The following is a 17,236-nucleotide window of genomic DNA, read 5'->3' as shown; positions in this document are numbered from 1 at the left end:
TCCTTTGACACACTAAATCTGCCACTGTAATTAAATTAATTAAATAATTAATTGAAGGTGTCGCCAATGTAAGTTATGTTAATGATTATTATAGCTGGGTAGTTAAATGTAAGTTACACTCTTTTTTTTCCATATTACAGAAATAGGTACAGCTGCTAATCCTAAAAAACAATTTAATGAAATTTGCTTAATAATTGGAACACAACTTGGTTACAGTTTATATTACTTTAATCTTCCAACAATTTATATTATTATTATTATCATTATTATTTTTTATATTTATTATATAATATTTATAATAATAATAATAATAATAATAATAATAATAATTATTATTATTATTATTATTATTATTATTCCAGTCCATTTTTACATCTACTTTTTCACATCAATACTGTTAACTACATATACAGACAAAAAATGGCATCTTTCAAGGGGAAGGATGTGCTCAGAAAAGTTGATACTTAATAGGTTAAAGCATTTTGATGATAACATCATAATTTCAACTTCAAAGTGATCAGAGGCCTATTAATTTGCCACTAAACACAAACCTTCCAGACTCCTTATCCGGTCACAGTCTGATCCCCCATCATCAGTCTCACCCCTGATGCTTCACAGATACTTCACACACCAAAAGTCTTCTTGCTGCCACAATCTGTGACTGACTGAAATGGCAAGCTGCCCTGCTCGCTACTATAACATCTATTCTCTGCCATCACTCTGGCCTTTTTTCCGTGTACATGTGCGTGCGTGCGTGCGTGCGTGCGTGCGTGCGTGCGTGCGTGCGTGCGTGCGTGCGTGTGTGTGTGTGTGTGTGTGTGTGTGCGCGAACTTTCATTTTGTCTAGATGGTTTCTGCTCTCGATCATAATCTGCCGAGATGGGATTACTGAACATCCAGTCTCCACTTTGACATCCTTTCCTTTGAAAACCCAGTTTGGAGACATAGCAGAAACTATGAGATATAATATGATATAATAAGATCAGAGGTTTAGCTCTTGGGTTATTGCAATTGCGGGACAATGGATTTTGTATATCAGTTCTAGACCTCTAAACTGATAATGCTTAAAAGTGAACGAGAATGTCTAAAAATAGATTGAATTCAGGATACAGAGTGTATTTGAGATATATTGGTGCAGTTTTTGTTATTTTGTTCCCGCAATTTTTTTCAGGAAGAGAAGTTGTAACATTATCGGTAATGTGCCGGAATGCTGCTCTGTGTGAACGCAGAAGGAAAATTGCCAGAAAGATTGTGTTACATCAGCGTTTAGAAAACACTGATGAAAGACGTCCAGCCAATCAGAACATTCAGATGCATTCACATCTACGTTTATGAAAATAAAAGCCTTTGAATATTTTTCCAGACACATTTAGCTGCTAGATGTTAGTCAGATTGTCACACAACCAGCGATCGCTTTCCAGAGATCGCTGGTTCTCACACGAACTCTCAAAACTACATTTCCGCATTTCCCAGGACTACATTTTCATACATGCACTGCTCCCAAACACGCACGCCTGTTCATTCATCTATCCTGATTGCAATCACCTGCTGAACCTTGTCACAGACTGATATCACTCCATTCATAAGCCACTCTTTCACCCTTCCAGTTTGCCGAGTCTTGTTTGCATCTTTGTGACATTACAACGCGTTTCCCTGTCTTGTTTTCTCCGTGTTAGACCTAAGCCTTGTCAACCTTGTTCTCTAGTTTAGGCGCCTGCCTTTTGACCTGTTGCCTGTTTATATCGACTACGATTTTGGACTGTCTATACCAGGGCTGGAGTGGGACTCATTTTCAGCCCTGGAGTTTCAAGCCAGACCGGCCCACCTCAGTTCACGACTGATTCCAATTCAGTTACTAATGGCACTATCTTGTCTTTTTCAAGAAAACTGCTGCTTTAGAAATTCAAATGGTCAACAGCCCTAACAGTAATTTATGTCTTAACAATAAAATCGAAAAAAAAAAAAAAAAAACAGATTTGTCATAGGAGATTCGATCACAGGTCTGCGACATTGAAATGCAATGTGCTTACCACTGGACCACATTGGCGCTATTACAGTGAGAGTAAAAAATAACTAATGACTTGCAACCCTTAAGACACAGCACTACTTTCTATTTTTGATGGCTCAATCTTTTTCTCCTATTTTTAGATTTCTGATCAAGTTATGTCAGATTTATTAATATAGTGAATCATTTGATTTTCATTGAGCAGGTGTTTTATTCATTTTATTCGAATTCTTATATTCACTAAGGTGCCGCTGTTTGGGGTCGATAGTTGCATTACATCATCATCATTAACGTTAGTTAACCTGCAGGCTGCATTTTTCTCACGGGGCTGCGAGAAAATAAATAAAAAGAGCGGCACTACGGTAAAATAATGATTAAAAGAGTAAAGCTATGGACAAAAAAATAAATAGAAGAAAAAAAGTGTGACTGCTGAGAGTGCAGGCAGCTAGGGACACCGGCCCTCGCGGCCAAAAAACAGACCGGCCCACCGGGAATTCTTCCGATCCTCCCGATTAGCCAATCCGGGCCTGGTCTATACATACCCGTTTGCACCTGATGACCACTGCTTGCCTGACATTGAATAAACCTGCATGTTGGATCTTACCTTCTGTTGTGAGTGTCACCCCGTCGTTATACAGATAAATATTCTATGTTAAGATCCTTCTTAATGCCTGTGAATTATCGGTAAAATGTTTATGATAAACCGCTGTTTTTATTACTTTCAAGTTCGGCTTCAGATGCTTGATGCGTGTGCACGTGAAGCTGCTGGTGAGCGCTAGCACACACATTTTATGTACATCTCGACTTGCGAAAGTGTTCCCCCAGATGTTTTTATCTAGGTTGTTCACAGTACTTATCCATCCACAGAATTTGTAATATCGTCAATTGTGTAAACATTTAACAGGTAGCTCTTCTGCCTTTGGATGTTTTGGACAAAGCAGATGCATGAATGCTAAAGCTTTAAATAAAAGTGAAACCATTAACAAAAGCCTGAGCCTTTATATGTTTACAGATACAAGCGCAGCCATGTAGAGGTCATTTCTGGTTAATGATGTCAGAATTTAACGGTATTTTGGAATGGATGTCTGAATGGTTTTTTCCAGTAAATTCCCACAACATCCTTGTCTGTGTGAACAGTGCTTTTTTGAATTTACTGGTAAAGTCATTCCGGGGATTTTCTGTCTATTTACCCAACCCAAGCTTATTCTGAAAACGTAGCCCTGCGAACAATTCTGGAGACTGCGATTTACGTGGCCGGAGGTAAGTATGGCTGCATTTCGTTTTTTTTTAGCGAACGCTACGGGGCGGTGTGACGCTGCTCCTCTTCGCTCTCGCCGGCTGACAGCTTACCTCTTTGTGGAGGGCTTTCCGGCCGCAACCAGTTTGTCCGGTTAGCTCGTCGTGTACGTCGGCGGAGTGAAGAGCCAGAGGGTAGCTGGCCGCGATGACCGGGTTAGTGTCTGGGAAAAAGCGGTTCCAGAAATCTGGTAAGACATAAAAAGAATCTAAAAAATAAAGTGAATGAGTTCATGAGAGGGTGAGAACGTGGTGAAATCCAAAAACGTGGTCAAAACCAGACGAGGGCTTTTATTTTACGAGATGGCTTTTGTTAATCGTTGCTTGGATTTTGGGAAGGAAAAGGAGGTGGGTGGGTCGGCCGATTGGCCGGTCACCCAGTCAATCATTCGGTCATTTAGTCAGTCAGACAGACGTTCACTCGACAGTGGCCCCCGGCGGCTTTACGCGAGAACAGCGCAGGTGCGAACGTCGCTCGTGGATTCGCTTAAACAAAAACTGCACAAATACGTGCCTCCTGGGACGTATTTCGCGGTCTCCAGAAACGTCCGCTTGGCTACGTTTCCGAAATGAGCCTGGGTTGTATTTACCAGTATCACTGTATGAAAGAGGCTAGACTCATTCTGAAAACGTAACCCTATATACATTTATGTAGATCACCAGAAGTACATACAGTATGGCTGCATTTCATCTTTAAAACAAACACAATGGGGTGGCATGATCTGTTCCTTTTCACACATACCAGCTGACCGCTTACCTCCATATGGACAGCTCTACACGAGAAAAGCAGGCTTGAATGGCACTTGCAAGAGAAATTTGAGATCTCAAAAAGCTTATACAGTGCCCTTTGGTGGAATTGCAAAAAAAATAAAAAATGTAGCACCTGGGATGTATTTGGCGCTCTCCAGAAATGTATATAGCAGTGCATTTTCAGATGCTCATTTCAGAATGAGCCTAGGTTGAATACCAATTTAGTTGAAGCACTAGATTGACAAATGATATAATATCCATATATAATATAACATCCATTTTAAAATATTTTTGAATACAAACCTTAACTTTAACTTAAACATAAACTTACAAATCCAGTAATAGAGATTTGACACATGAGGCCTCAATGTGCACAGTGTTATCTTCATTTTAACTCTCAGAGCAATCAGAAAATGTATAGTTTATTTTTTTTTTTTTGTCTTCAGTCATCTGCAGTTGAGGGTCAGATCCTTATCATCCAGGATCTTTTCAACTCTTCTGGTCTAAAATAGAGTTCAGAAAAAAATATGTAAGCAATGGGAAATGCTGAAGGTTTTTTTTTTTTTTGTATAACTTAAAAACTAAGTTCTTAAAAACTAAATTAATTTCAATCAAATCTATTCACGTAACAGACACTTTATCCAAAGAGAAACACTACAGCATAAACATTTCTTGAGCAGCTGAACTAAATACATAATTTCTCCCAAGACAAAACGTCTGTCTTCATTTACCCTCATGTCGGTCCATATATGTATAACTCCAACACAGACTTATTCTGAAAACGTTGCCCTATATACATTTTTGGACATTCATTTTTATTTAGCTAGAAGTACGTATAGCTGCAATTTGTCGTTAAAACAAACTCTATGTTTAGTTTCAGCTGACTGCTTACCTTCGTTTGGACGGCTTTCCCGCTGTTACCAGTTTGTCTAGTTAGCTCGCTAACGATGTACATCTGTGGACTGTAGGATCTGTAGACGACAGGGTTCGAGTCTGGTACAGATTCAGAAATTGGGTAAGACAAAAACAGAAGCCAAAAAATAAAATGAACAGTAAACGGCAAGGTGAGAATGTGGTAAAATCTGAAAATGTGGTAAAAAATTAAGTAATGACTTTTCTTTTTCCGGATTGCTTTTTAAAACTGTCAGTAGGGTTTGGGGAAGTGGGTGGGCGGGTCAATCTGTGCTTTTGTAAACACTATTGGTTGGGTTTAGGGAAGGAGGAGGGTAGGTCAGTCGATCAGTCACACATGAGAAGAGCAGGTGCAAATGGCACTTGTGAGAGAAATTTTTGATCTGAAAAAGCATACTCAGCCACCTCTGGTGGAAAACAAAAACTGGAAAAAAAAAAAAAAAAAAGTAGCTTCTAGGACAAATTTGGCACTTTCCAGAAATGTATACAATGTGTACATTATCAGAATGAGCCTGGGTTGCATAGCTTTCTTTTTGATGAATTTTGATAAATGATTTAGGTGGAATTGCTGCAAGTCTTGGATGTCTTGGAGTCCAAAACAATGACTTTTATTCAGCAGTATTATCAAATATTTGAAGTAAAAATTGTAAAGGAAATTGTAAATTAAAAAGGTAATTTTTAAAATTAAACTACACTCAAAAATATTGTTGCTGATTGTTCAAACTACATATTTAAAATGAGCTAAATCTAAACATCTCAAGTTTTTTTAGTTTTTTGTAACTTAAATATTGTATGTTCTATCTACTTAAATTCATAAAAACAATTCAGTCATCATGTGAAGCTGGACAAAGGTAATAAATTGCAGTATATCACAGAATATTTTATGTTGTAGTTATATTGTATTGCAGCACAAGTATCATGCTAATATTGTATCGCTGTACAATGTATCACATTACAGCAGTGGGAAAACTGAAATAGTTATACAACGTTTCAGGTTCTTTCTGACTTTTGGATTTTATCCTGGGTTGCAGCATGACATAAAAAAAAATCTTTGAATTTTGACAAGTTTTAAGCATAAATATCAACCTGTAATTGGTCCATGCAGTCGGTGTGGTTAATCTTTCGCTCTCTCACAGAGAGTAAACGCTCGAGGCGAACAGCTCTTTGCACGTTAGACTGGCACGAAATCATTAACTTAATTTCCTTCTCCTGAAAAAAAAAACAAATTGGGAAAAAGGAGAGATTAGACTTTTAGGAAAAGCTTCAAGGAGGCAAATGCTCTACTGTGTGTATTCTTCTTCTAATGAATTGGGTGAGATTTATATCAACATCTTCACGCTGGCCGAGGGAGTTTTTTTTCTGAGGAAATGTTTTATATTTTATTTTTTGACTGAGTGAAAATGTTCTAAAATAAAAATCTGTACTATAAAAAATATTAAAGGGATAGTTCACCCCCTAAAAAAATAATAATTATGTCATCATTACTTTGGTCAAAACCTATTTGAGTATCTTTTTTCTGTGGAAAACAAAATAAGATTTGCAGAGTCAATGGGTGCAAGCAAACAAGCACTCTTGCAAATGATAAGGTCATTTTAAGTTTTTAAAGAAAAAGATTAATAAACACAGTTCACAGTTTTAGCTGTGACCTTCTTGAATAAAGTAAAAATTCTTTGGTCAGGCTGGGAGATGAACAGCTAAAACCAGCTTGACCAGCCAAAACCATCTATGTTTAGTTTAAACCAGGCTGGAAATGGCTGGAAACCAGCCTGGAAATGGCCAAAACCCCTCTAAAACCAGCCTGGTCTGGTTTAAGCTGGATTTTTCAGCACGGACCCCTTGGTTTCGAGTGTGGTCCTGAAGGGGCAAATCTTTGTTTGAAGGGGTGTATACCCCTTGCCTTTAGCCCTTCGCCTTCAAGCTAAAGAGAATTGTGACACCACTACCCCTTCATGAGCACGCGCAAAACAAGGGGTAGGGGTAAGGGGAAGGGCTAAGGGGTAGTACTGGGATTGGGCCTAAGTGTGGTAGTGCTAGCATCTAATTTTTATATACCACATGAACATATTTATACACAGGCCTGTATATAATCTTCATTGGTGCTGTTAAACAAATGATCGGGTTTAAAATGGTTTTTACACATGGATGTATTAAAAAAAAATGTGCATTGCATGCTGAATTTTCTTCTGTTTTTCAGCCAATTTCTTGAACGTTTCTTGAAAGTTACTTGAAATTCTCTTCCACTCCTCCATCACAACATCATGGTGGTGGTGAAAATTTGACACCTTATGCTCCTCCACCTTCTTTTTCAGAATGCCCCAGAGGTGTTCTGTGGGGTTTATGTCTGGAGACATGCTTGGCCAGTCCATCACCTTTACCCTCAGCCTCTTTAGCAAGCCAGAGGTCATCCTGGAGGTGTGTTTGGGGTCATTATCACACTGGAACACTGCTCTGCAGTCCAGTTTCCTGAGAGAACTGCTTCAGTATGTCACAGTACATGTTAGAATTCATGTTTCCCTTAATGAAATGTAGCTCCCCAATGCCAAAGCTCCCCAATGCACTACGACCATCATGTTTAATAGTAGACAAGACACACTTGTCTTTGTTCTCCGCACCTGGTTGCTGCCACACATACTTGACACCATCTAAACCAAATGGGTTTATCTTGGTCTGAGACCACAGGACATGGTTCCAGTAATCCTGGTCCTTAGTTTGCATGTCTGCAGCAAATAGTTTGCGAGCTTTCTTGCATCGTCTTTAGAAGAGGTTTCCTTCTAGGACCACAATCATGCAGACTAATTTGATGCAGTGTGCGGCGTACGATCTGAGCACTGACAGGCTGACCTCCCATATTTTCAATCTCTGCAGCAATGCTGGAAGCACTCATCCGTCTGTTTTTCAAAGACAATCTTTGGATGTGATGCTGAGAACGTGCACTCAGCTTCTTTGGCCGACCATGGCAAGGCCTGTTCTGGGAAGAACCTGTCCTCTTAAAGCACTGAATGGTCTGGGCCACTGTGCTGCAGCACAGTTTCAGAGTGTTGGCTATCGTTTAGAGCCTAGGCCATCTTTATGTATGACAACAATTTGTTTTTTAGGTTTTCTAAGAGTTGTTTGCCATGAGGTGCAATGTTGAACTTTCAGTGGCCTGGTTGAGAGAGTGGAAGAGCTTTTATACCAAATTTAACTCACCTGCTATCTGTGGATACCCGAGACTTATGAGTTACATGACAGAGGGAAAGAAAAATTAATAATTGTGCTCAATTTTGACATTTCACTTAGGGATGTACTCACTTTTGTTGCCAGGGGTTCAGCTATTATTGGCTGTATTTGTAGTTATTTTGGGAGGACAATAATTTTACACTGCTATAAACACTTTACACTGACTACTATTAATTGTGTCGAAGAGTCATATATATATATATATATATATATATATATATATATATATATATATATATATATATATATATATATATATATATATATATTTGTACAACAGTTCTGTCTGGTTCTCAAATCTGATTGGCTGATAGCCGTGCGATATTCTGCAATATCAGAACTCCTACAGCCTCTTTACCCTTTGTGTATTACTCCGCACACATACAGCCAGCAAAAAGCAGACACTACAGATCTAAAGTTTAAAAGATGCTAGCTCAACTGTTTAACTGTCAGCTTATGATTTGAATCAAAAGCGGAAGAAAGTAGTTCCTTTTACAAAAGGGTTTTTGAGACTCTCCATGTTTGATTTTGTTTTTATATACACATTTATGCCGTCAAACTGTTGTATAAATGCAATATCTCACTCTTAGCAGTGCGATATGGCTGTATATTGGCACTGGTGGGGGCACTAAGGCACTCTGCCTGTGGCCTTGTGCCAACACACGCCTCCCACCAGTACCGATATACAGCCTTATCGCACTGCTACTCGTGTGATATTGCTCATTTATACAACAGTTCTGTCTGGTTCTCAAATCTGATTGGCTGATAGCCGTGCAATATTCTGCAATATCAGAACTCCTACAGCCTCTTTACCCTTTGTGTATTACTCCGCACACATACAGCCAGCAAAAAGCAAACACTACAGATCTAAAGTTTAAAAGATGCATGCTCAACTGTTTAACTGTCAGCTTATGATTTGAATCCAATGTGGAAGAAAGTAGTTCTACATAAAAAAAGGTTTTTGAAACTCTCCATGTTTGATTTAGTTTTTATATACACAATTATGCCGTCAAACTGTTGTATAAACGCAATATCACACTCGTAGCAGTGCGATATGGCTGTATATCGGCACTGGTGGGGGCACTAAGGCACGCCTCCCACCAGTGTCGATATACAGCCATATCGCACTGCTACTAGTGTGATATTGCACATATATTTATATATATTCCTATGTAGAAAAATCACTTCCTGCCCCCATCTGAGTTTCGCACGTCATCAATGATGTCATGTGATAACAACCTACTGTATTGTGTTAAGAAATGAGACTAAGATAAAAAGCTGCAACTACTTTTAATTTCAAGTTTGTATTATGCAGTGTAAGATTCCATAATAAAGAGTTTGTCTACACCCTATATTAAAATAAAGTATCATTTAAAAAAGTTCCCTGCCTTTAGCTCTTGATAGCGAAGTCTCTGTTGTCGGATACGACTCCTGGCCTCAGAGGCCTTTAATTGTGCTGTGAGCTGATTTTGGCGCTCAGCAGCAGCGGTGGAGTTGCAGACCTGCTGGGATTGTTGATTATTTAGTTGTGCACACACACGCTGTCTTGCCACTGCCATCCATCTCTGCGCTTCTTTAGACGGCTCGCTGTAGGCCTCATGTCGAGCTCTCTGCTGAGGGCACATCTTCACAGAAATACTGTTCCTAGATCTGCGTCCTGCCATCGTTCACTATCCAAATCAAGACAAGAGCATAATATTGTTTCATACTACGTCAGGTATTTGAGGTGCTATTTTGTACTGCTAAGGGGTTTTTTGGCTTGTAATCATTGAGGAAACAACTGTAAAAAAAAAAAAAAAAAATCCTGTATTTTGTGATTCACGAGTGTTTTCTGTTTATTTACGGTTGTGAATAGCATTATGGGAGCCTGATCTCTGATCTGTCGACATTTGGTGTTGAACATTCAACTTTATAGTTAAACAAAGTGACTTTTTTGAAATTTGAGTAATTTGAGGTAATATTATGTGTAAGAAATAAAAAATAGAAAAATAAGTAAACAGAAAATGTACTGGCAGTTTATTACAAGGTTATTAAGATTTTTGTATCGTAATATACAACACAAAACCCCAACAATACATCACTTTAAACTATTAAAATGTTAATAAAAGTCACTTTTTAAAAACTTTTTAGGGTTAAAATTTGTTGGAAGAAAGATCAAGGTCCCATAATGCCAAATTTTTAAAAGATAAAAACATGAATCATGATGTATGGAAAATTGCTAAATTATGGATATTATGGATAAATTAGTGTATATAGCACCAGTAATGGTTGCTTTTTTAGGGTTGTTAGGTTGCTACATTGCACCATGTTTCCCTTATGATTACGAGCCAAAAAAAAAAAAACAATTTTAGTTCCATTTAGCATTATTGGTTGTAGAGTAATTGTTAAAGTAAACATGTTTTTTTTTTTTTTTTTTTTTATGGGCAAATATATATACTACATATTTCACTGACAAGTTGATTTTATAGTACTTACTATCATCATACAGTATCCTAAAGAACAAACAAACAACAACGACAATGTAATCAATTTTCTATTCTACCTTTAAAAAAAAAATCTTGAAAAAAAATTACAACATTGTTTAATTCCGTGTCATTTAAAAGGGTAGTTCACCAAAAAATATATATTCTGCCATTATTTGAACACAAAAGAAGATATTTTTAAAAACCATGGTCACCCATTGAATTCCATAATATACACAATCTTATAAAGTCAATGGATGCCGGCAAACAACAAATTTTTAAGTTATTTTTTTTTTTGTGTTTATCAGAGAAAAAAAGTTGTAAAGGTTTAAAAACCACATAAGGGAGAGTAAATGAAGATGTCGTTTTACTTTTTGGATGAATTTGCCTTTAAATGTGTATAGACACCTACATGTGAAATTCTATAAATAGTTTGCTAGTTATTAATTTTTTTAGGTCATGAAAGTGAACTAAAACAGTTACTATCTCAGTGAACCAGTTTTCTATTTTTTGCAAAGATTCTTGAAAGCTTTATCTACATGGATAAACAGACAAGCTCATCTATATTATACAACTAAACACACATTGAATATGCAACATGTGCTGCACATTTTAAACAATTTGTAAAACATACAGAAGAAAACTCTACTCACAATCCTCATACGAGGTCCTCTCTTTTGCAGCTGAAGTAAACACAAGCTGTTGTCTAAAGTTGTCATGGTGACATGATCTTTGTCTTGTAGACAAAAGCAATGAACCAGTTCAGAACAACAAATGCTGGCTAAACTGTGAAATGGCATATTTGTACCCAATTACACCCATTTCAGTTACTTCAAACTATAGTTTGTTCCATGAGAAAAATTCTGACATTCTAATATTGTTTTACATGAAGAGTTCAGATGCAAAAGTATCAAATTCTGATCTGATATTAGCATTTTCTCTCAGCCTCTCATGTTTATGTTAAAGGGCCATGCCCCCCCCCCCCCCCCCTTCCTTGTTCCAGCATGGTTTTTTCTCAACTCTACTTTGGAAAAAGTCAGGAAAGTGGGCGTGTCCAGCTCTGTTTAAGGGGGAGTGTCTTACACACACACACATGCACACACACACACCCAGGGAAGAAACACTGACTATGTTTACATGGACATCAGTAATCAAATTATTTGTCAAATTATTAAATGGTGGACTTTAACTGCAGTTTGGCTCTTTCATTCAAGAAATCCATTCATGTCTCTCGTGACAAACGAGATATTTGATTCGAGGAACTGCTCTAAGCGTGTATTTTTCAAGCAATGTTTGATACCGCAGAGTGAATGAGAGAAAAAACCTCTGCATTTCTCGGTAACTTAGATGCAATCGGCAGGTAGCGTCAGAAAGCTGTGTGTGTTATTCCTGTCACAAAATGCAGCAAAAATCCTACAGGACGGTAGGCTAACATGTTTACACTTGGTGTAATAGTTAGTTCGATACGAACTAACTTTGCCATCTGAATAAACAAAGACAACTGTTTACTCATCCACCAAATCTATAGAGACAGAACAATCAATACCAACTAGAGCCGTGTCTTTATTAAGAGGAGACAAGCATCAAATCGGGACCTCACCATTTCCAGATGAGAAAAGCTCTCGGGTAAACAATGTTCCTTAGACACTTATTGTTGTCGCGTGTCGCGTGCGCTGTAACCCACACGTGAGTCCAGCTGCGCTCTCATAGAGAGAAAATGAAAACAAAACCTTCACTGCAGCAAATTATAAAAGCAACACTGCACGCTTGTTTTGGCAACACAACGTGGCGTCTCTGCCGTCTAAACACTGTAACATTAATGAATATTAATGAAGTTGCACATTAGAGCGCACTGATTGGTTTTAACCGAGTCTTACTCACGCATCAATGCGGCACTCAGAGACGTAATTAGGCACTCTCAGGTACAGGCGTCCAGTCTACACGCTGGAATGCATGCTAAAATCTCATGGACGTGACGCAGCTTCAAAAATTCGTTTCAAACCGGAAGTACGAATTTGTTCGAAATAACGCAAAAACAACCAATTTTCACTTTTTAGTGAAATATATGTGTCCAAATAGTGTTTTTAGCAGCATGGGACACACATATGACTGTCAACAGCTCTAAAAATGTGTTTGGTGTTTCGTGACACTTTAAGTTATTTCATTTTAAAAGCAATGAAAATAACAAATTTTTGCTGTAAAAGTGAACCTACAAACAGGAGCCTGCAGAAAGAGCTCAGTTTACAAGAAAATGTTAGAAGTTTTTGCATCTGAACTCTTAGCATATTCATTTATGTATTTATTTTGATAAGTTACATGATGATATTCCTAAAAGTGTTTTAGAACATTCATTACCTTGTCATATCAGGCACGGTATTGCCACTTGAATTACTGTAGCATCCAAACAGAACATTTTAAGTCCACTGTAAAATATATTTGGTAACTAACAGTTGCCTGTAATGTAGCTTGTGATTCACAGAGGCTTTCTGCATGTTGAATTGCATTATGACCCAAATAAAAAAAAATATATAATTCAATTGACTTACTGTGTAAATAATAGGATGCTATATTTCTGTAGATTTTGCTTATTTTTCTAAACATCTGTTTATCTTTTAGTTCACTTATATTTTAGTTGCAGTGTAGATTAACTAAAAAGTTAGCCAAATCTTTCCCAAATTGTTTTAAGTATAGCAAGTCAAGTTACAAGTATACTACTTTTACATTGATATTTCTATATTTACTACTGTATAAAAAGCACACATTGAAAAATATTACTTTTGTGACTTGTATAAATATAATGAATATAAATGCACACCGTAAATATAAAACTCTCTGTAACTTCTGATAAGTTCTGATTACACAAAACAACTGTGGGAACATATCGCCACAAAACATGCGAGTTTTTGGTAACACTTTAGTACCGTTTACCTCTATTAATACTGTCATGTTAGCTATTATTAAGATACTGGCTGCTTATTTGGTCTATTACTTATAAAGTGTATTATATTACCTTAAAAAGTGTATAATTATTATTATTAATAGTTGTAAAACTGTTCATTTTTGATTTTGTAATACAAAAACATGGCTGTGATGTATTTATTTCCAACTATCTTACCTTTCTAGGAATTAGAAATCACCTTTTACAGTCACAGTTTACACACTATTTTTTTTATATAAAGTATTATTTGGTTTTTATGCTAATGGTCTAATCTGATTCAATTATCTATGCTAAGCTAAGCTAAAAGTGCTCCAGCCCCAGAAATTAAATGGATTTAAAAAATAGTAAAACTCAACTGTTCAACTGTAGGAGAGTTTTAAAAGTCTGTTTTTTTTACGTACAAAGAACGTTCATCAATATTTGAATCTCATTAACTTCATTTTCCCATTCAGTTTTACAGTGTTATTGTCTGGTGAATGTGTCTGTGGATTGGCATAAGCCCCAGCTTCTCACGACAGGTGCTGAGACGAAAAAAAAAAAAAAATCAGAAGACACAATCCGCATCCTGTTTTGCAGTGATTAAACAAATGTGGACAGGAATTCAAACATGCACACGCTTCCTTCAAATGCGCTTCTGTACACACACCTGCAGCTCTTTCCTCTCACTTGGCGCTGCTGGGTTGTAACTGGTGAACTGTAGCCGCCGCTGGAGGGAAATTGGACTGACTGCTCATGTCACCATGCGATTAACATTGATCTTGAAGTGCTGTGCAAAGTTCAATGTTCTCCATCACTATGGATCCCACAGTAGCACACTGAACTCCCTCTGTGAATGCAGAACTATATGATGTGGAAGAAATGTAGTGAAAAAAAGGCTAACCTTTTATGTGGTAAGTATATAAATATCCCATTTTACAGCTTAGTTTCCTTGACAATACATTAGCCAAAACTGTTAGGTCCATAAAATACTAAAAATGAATATAATATAATATAATATAATATAATATAATATAATATAATATAATATAATATAATATAATATAATATAATATAATATAATATAATATAATATAATATAAAGCAGTATAATTTTCTTATTAATAAAATGATCATTCATTTCTGACTTTATACTAATGATATTATAAAGTCTATGGGTTAAAATTACTTGCATTCATCATCAAATCTGTTATTTATGATTACATTTTTAAAATATTCAATTAATTGTTGTTTTGATATACAGTAATATTAATAATATCAATAGTAATAATAATACATTTTATTTAAAGCACCTTTCTGGCAACTCAAGGAAACCATACAATAAAACAACAAGAGAAATAATAAAAAATATACACAGCAATAGTCCAGATAAAATTAATTAATTAAGTATTAAAAACCATCTTAAATAAGTGGGGTTTTAGTCATGATTTGAATAATGTGAGGAAGACAATGTTTCTGATGGCAGGTGATAGTGAGTTCCAAAGCCGGAGAGCACTAGGCTGAATGCTCTGTTGCCCATAGACGATAGACGAGCAGAAGGAAACAAACAAGCGGAGAAAGGAAGAAGATCGCAGGATGCGAGAAGGAACAGAAATGTGGATGAGGGCAAACAAATATGGAGGGGCGAGATTGTGGATGGGTTTAAATGTTAACATCAAAATTTTTAAATCAATTAGAAAATGAACTGGTAACCAGTGAAGCTGCTGCAGGACATGGGTGAAGTGATGAGAAAAAGGGATTCAGGGTTGGGGTAGACGTTACAATTAATTAAATACAATTAATATGAAATGTAATAAATATTTCTCGTTAACTTCCTGTCGCAGCTGTATGATCTATAGCTGATTAACCATGTGGATGGATGAGAACAGCCTTCTGAGCCTACCAGTAGGTGCAGAAGGTCCCTACTGGTCCATATATATCAGCTGATAACCACTGATAACGGCTATTCAATTGAGTGGTAACATTCAAATCGGCTGATTGTGTTAAACCTACACTGTAAAAAAATCTGTTGATTTACGTTGAAAATAACGGTCGTTAAATTACAGACATTTACCGTGAAATAACAGACGGTAAATTACAGAAATTTACTGTAAATTTAAAAAAATTATTTTAATTTAAATTTGCGGTAAATGTCTGTAATTTAACAGCCATTATTTTGCTGTAAATTTCTGTGATTTAATGTTCATTATTTTGCGGCCATTATTTTACGGTTAATGTCTGTAATTTAATGTCCGTTATTTTACTGTAAATGTCTGTAATTTAACAGCCATTATTATGCGATAAATGTCTGTAATTTTAATGTCATTATTTTACAGTAAATGTCTAATTTAAATGCCATTATTTTACAGTAAATATCTGTAATTTAAATGCCATTATTTTACAGTAAATAACTGTAATTTAAGTGCCATTATTTTACAGTAAATAACTGGAATTTAAATGCCATTATTTTACAGTAAATGTGTGTAATTTGACGGCCATTATTTTACAGTAAATATCTGTAATTTAAATGCCATTATTTTACAGTAAATGTCTGTAATTTAATGACCATTATTTTGCGGTAAATGTCTGTAATTTAAATGCCATTATTTTACAGTAAATGTCTGTAATTTAACGGCCACCATTTTACAGTAAATGTCTTATTTAAAAGTCATTATTTTACAGTAAATATCTGTAATTTAAATGCCATTATTTTACAGAAAATGTCTGTAATTTAAAGGCCATTATTTTGCAGTAAACATGTAATTTAAAAGCCATTATTTTACAGTAAATGTCTGTAATTTAACGGCCATTATTTTACAGTAAATGTCCGTAATTTATCATATGTTATTTTGCTGTAAATGTCTGTAATTTAGATGCCACTATTTTACAGTAAATGTCTAATTTAAATGCCATTATTTTACAGTAAATATCTGTAATTTTAATATCATTATTTTACAGTAAATGTCTGTAATTAAATGGACATTATTTTGCAATAAATGTCTGTAATTTAAATGCCATTATTTTACAGTAAATGTCTGTAATTTAACGGCCATTAATTTGCAGTAAACATCTGTAATTTAAATGCCATTATTTTACAGTAAATGTCAGTAATTTAACGGCCATTATTTTATGGTAAATGTTTGTAATTTATTGGTTATTATTTTATGGTAAATGTCTGTAATTTAACGGTCATTATTTCAAATTTTTTACAATTTACAATTACTAATGGTAAATGGTATTATTATCATTATTTTTGTTAGCAAAGATTATCAAAATTAGTTAATTACTTTATTAACCAATTGTCACCTAAGAATTATATATAATTATCTGACTTTGATGTCAAAACTGAGTTATTGACATACTCTTATTAAATTACAACTTATTTACATTATGGGATGTTTTTTTATAAGTTGTTTACATTTCAAGGCTTTTTATTTAAAAAAAAAAAAAAAAAACGTTACACACATACTATTTGCTATGGTATGCAAAAACTTTTAAGCTCAATATCTCAAAATCATTCAGAACGCAGATAGACCCGTATAATTCCAACGTGACTAGATGTTAATAAAACTTTATTGTACAGTGCAAATAAACTGGAATATCATTTAATATAAAGAAACAAATCTGAAATGTTTTAATCACATTACAAGCATCACTATTTCTTTTAAAACTTATCCT

At 35.6% G+C, this 17,236-nt stretch overlaps 1 long non-coding RNA gene across 1 annotated transcript; it reads right to left on the bottom strand.

The window, feature by feature from the left end:
* Positions 1 to 3,403: 3,403 nt before the first annotated feature.
* Positions 3,404 to 11,333, bottom strand: LOC100329490 (uncharacterized). Its single transcript, NR_170158.1, has 5 exons — positions 11,298 to 11,333; positions 9,571 to 9,852; positions 6,050 to 6,172; positions 4,944 to 5,044; positions 3,404 to 4,554 (listed from the first exon to the last, which is right to left on the bottom strand). It is a non-coding gene; the product is annotated as an uncharacterized lncRNA (long non-coding RNA).
* Between the last annotated feature and the right edge of the window lie 5,903 nt (positions 11,334 to 17,236).

Source organism: Danio rerio, chromosome 23 (genome assembly GCF_049306965.1).
Source record: "Danio rerio strain Tuebingen ecotype United States chromosome 23, GRCz12tu, whole genome shotgun sequence".
In the NCBI taxonomy this organism is placed as follows: Eukaryota; Metazoa; Chordata; class Actinopteri; order Cypriniformes; family Danionidae; genus Danio; species Danio rerio.
The sequence above is the reverse complement of the archived record's forward strand: the minus strand, read 5'-3'. Positions and strand labels throughout refer to the sequence as shown.